The sequence below is a fragment of the Phyllostomus hastatus genome, unplaced genomic scaffold (genome assembly GCF_019186645.2).
Source record: "Phyllostomus hastatus isolate PE091 unplaced genomic scaffold, TTU_PhHast_1.1 phas_contig_1888, whole genome shotgun sequence".
In the NCBI taxonomy this organism is placed as follows: Eukaryota; Metazoa; Chordata; class Mammalia; order Chiroptera; family Phyllostomidae; genus Phyllostomus; species Phyllostomus hastatus.
This window is the reverse complement of record NW_025333692.1, coordinates 1-3,673: the sequence shown is the minus strand read 5'-3', so window position 1 is coordinate 3,673 and position 3,673 is coordinate 1. Positions and strand designations below refer to the sequence as shown.

Below are 3,673 nucleotides of genomic sequence, written 5' to 3'. Positions count from 1 at the left end.
AGGCCTTTCTCCCACCTGAGCTTCAAACTGCCAAGCTAGTATCTTGGTGTATACAAAGCAAAACCTATGGGATCATATGTTGGCAAGGGTGTGGAGGCATTGGAAGCCCATGCATTGCCAGTGGGAGTAAAAAATAGTACAGCTGCTGTGGAAAGAGAACACCGATTCACAAACAATTAAACATATAGAATTGCATGGGGTCCAGCAGGTCCCTTTCTGGCTGTGTATTCAAAAGCATTGAAAGCACAAGCTCTGGTATTTGCACATTCAACTTTATAACAGCATTATTCACAATAGCCAAAAGGTGAAAGCAACCCAAGTGTCCATGGACATATGAATGGATTAAAAAGTGTGGGACATAAATACAAAAGAATGTTATTGAATTACAAAGGAATGGAATTCTGAAACATGTTACATGATTTCCCTTATACATCATCCCTAAAATAGTGGAACCCATAGAGATATTCTGGAAACTACAAGAGTGGTTACCAGGGCTGAGAAGGGGTGGGCAGGGAGTGGGCAGTTAGTGTTTCATGGCACAGAACTTCACTTTGGGATGATGGAAAAGTTCTAGATGCAGATAGTGGTGGTGTTTGCACAACAATGTGAATGTGCTTAATGCCACTGAATTACACACTTTAAATGGTTAAAATGGCAAGCATTATGGTGTGTACACTTTATCAAAATGTTTCTAAATGTTTTTTTTTAAACAAGTGGTGGTGCAGGGACCAGGACCAAGTAGGAAGGCCTGTGTATATCTGTCCTGATGGGGCACCTTGTTTTTCTTCCTCTCTGGGTCAGGGCATGATTTTCTCTCTAGGGACTCCTCCTGCTCACTGCAGGAGAGGGAGGAGCCTGGGCTCTGGAGTCAAAGATTCATTTACATTCCACATTCCCAAGCTGTGCACCTCTGGCAAATTCACAGAGCCTCTCTGTAAAGTGGGAAAAATAAACTCTACTGAGCAGAGTCATTCTGAGAACCAACTTAGCTAAAGCATCTCTAGGCTCAGCCCAGGCTCTGAAAGTCAGGGAGTGTCCTCCAAGTTCAGTCTAGTGGGAAATCTGTGGGGAGCTGTTGCTTTCCAGCTCTCTTCCCAACGAATCCCTGAAGTGTGCAGAAAGTAGCTGTGAAGGTGCCTGTTTGTGTTTGCCATCTCCACCACCCTCAATGTCCCCATGTGTGAGTGGGGTGCCTGCTTTTTCAGGACTGTTGTGAGAAAGTGGACTTGACATGGGCCCCAGTCCTCCTTGTTGGTGAAGCCAAGGAAATGACTCCAGCCTCAGCTGACACAGAGCTGCCACACTCTATAATCGAGAGTTCTGCAGCACTGCTGTGTGCCAGGTTCTGTTCCACATCCTGAGGAGACCAAGAGTTGATAGAGGACTAGATCACTTTGCCTGGAAAGCTGTTAACCTCTGAGGTGCCACCTCTGCCATAGTGCACACATGATTTGGTGGCACCAGAGTCAGTGCCTGACACACAATCAGGCCAAATTTCTCTGGGACTTGTCTATTTCAGACAGGGGTAAGCTAATCATAACTGACCTATGGGTAAGGCCCCACACCCCAGAGGAGAGTGACAGTCAAGGGAAAGCGTGGCTCCCCAGGCAGTGCTTAGTGTCCTGATGTAGCAGCAGTGATCCACTGTTGGCTCTATTTGTTCCCTGGACCCAACTCCCCAGTCACCAAGCCTGCTGGGCCTTGAACCAGGTCCCTGTAGGTCCTGGACAGTCTTGGCTGTAGAGATTCTCTGCCAGTGAGTAGCTGCCTGTAACCACATCCCTCCCTTCCTGGTTCATGTAGTTCCACAGATGCAGGGCATAGGGGTCATTGAAGCTGGGGTGTGTGTCCCAGACTTCATAGTAGCACCCCCACTCTGGGTAGGAGAAGGGGTCAAGTCTTTGGGGGTGGAGAAAGGACAAGTTTGAACACCTGAGATAAGTCGCCACCTGGAAGTCTTCCAGTTTGCACCACAGTCTCAACATCCTCATCTTCAAATCGGGTCCCTGGTTGCCCCACATGTGACAGTTGTAGTGTTCAACAAAGTTCTCCATGCACTCCCACAGGAAGGTGTGGTGGGGGAGGAATCCAAACACGCCATTACTAGAGTACTGAGAAACCCTCTCAGCCAAAATGTTCTCCTGGGGGATGGGCCTGACAGAGATGACATTGGTAACCATGTAGATGCCCCTGCACTTCCAGATGATGGCCAGGCGGGACCCATCTGTGTAGACATGCAGCCAGTTTCTCTCTGTGCTGGTGCTGATGTTTAGGAACAGGTAAACATCAGTCCCCAGCAGCAGGGAAGGGGCTTGGGGTCACAGCAGGAGACCAGGGCCTGGGGGCTGGGGAGGGGCCAGCAAGCCAGCTTCCCAAAACTCTATTGGCCAAAAGCCCAATTTTGAGAATTTACCAAACTTACCCCTTCTATCCCCAAAAGCTGACTTTCAGTAAACAGTTGACAGCAATCAGTATCTATGGGAAGACTTTGTTGCCTTTTAAAGATTTCATGAAATTGTTTTTTAAAACACCAAAAGCAGTGGAAAGGTAAAGGAGAAACCCAAAAAGGATGTCTCAATGAACTCTATGAGTCAATTTCAATGGGTTGTATAGTTCCTACAAATATGAAACCACAGAGGAAGAATTTATTAAGTCCTAAAAGCACTAAAACCTGACAGAGGAAAAGATAAAGTAGGAAATTGTTTTAGAAATCAATATATATGCTATTTGAAAAATTGGCAAAAATGCATGTATGCCTCTACCTCTTCATTCACTAATTAATTCCTTTTATATTTGACACAGGCCTGTTTACTATATGTGAAGCTCTGATAGCTGCTAAAGATACACGTGAACAAAGACAAAAATGTCCACTGGGAGAAGACAGACAATAACTGAAGGAACTTATGATATGTTAGGTGTTTGCAAGGATTCTGAAGGAGAAAAGCTGGTGAGGGGGCTCTGAAAGGGGCAGGGTGGAGCACAGTTGTACTTGGGTTCCAGCAGAAGCTGGAAGGAAGTGGGTAGGTGAACTGTGCTGAACCTCTGAGGAGGTTCTGGATACAGAGAATGGCTAGTGTGAGGGCCCTGAGGCAGGAGTGGGAGGAGGGCACTGTGGCCAAGGCAGACTAGTGAGGGCAGAGGGGTAGGAGATGAGATCAGAGAGGCCAGGGGTAGAGAAGGAGGGTAGACTATGTGGGCAGGGTAAAGACTAAACTGATTCAGGAGATTTGGAGGAAAAGAGGGATGAGATCCGATTCTGTCTTCAGAGCCCCACTGGATGCTCTGTGGAAAAAGACAGGGTTGGGGTTGGGAGGTGGCAAAGGCAGAAGCAAAGAGGCAAGTGAAGATACTGTTGAAATAATCCAGGAAGAAGTGGGGGTGAAGAAGAATGATAGGGGAGAAGGTAGGAGAAGGGGTCAGGTCCTACACACGTGGCAAAGAGGAAGCTGTCTGATTTCGATGGACTGGATGTGGGGCGAGAAAGACTAAATGACTGCAAGTGCTACAAGGTGAGCCACATGGAAGTACTTTTTAAAAGAAAAAGAAACTCATAATAATAGGCAGTGCTCACAAAGGAATGCTAAAATTTGAATGCAGGAAAACAAAATAGGTTTTTCTAAATTGAATTATGTTTATTAAAAATTAAACAGCAACTCTTGGCTTTGAAAAGCAA

The 3,673-nt window shown here is 46.4% G+C and overlaps 1 pseudogene; it reads right to left on the bottom strand.

Moving 5' to 3' along the window:
- Positions 1 to 1,653: 1,653 nt before the first annotated feature.
- Positions 1,654 to 2,311, bottom strand: LOC123815513 (annotated as a pseudogene).
- Positions 2,312 to 3,673: the final 1,362 nt, after the last annotated feature.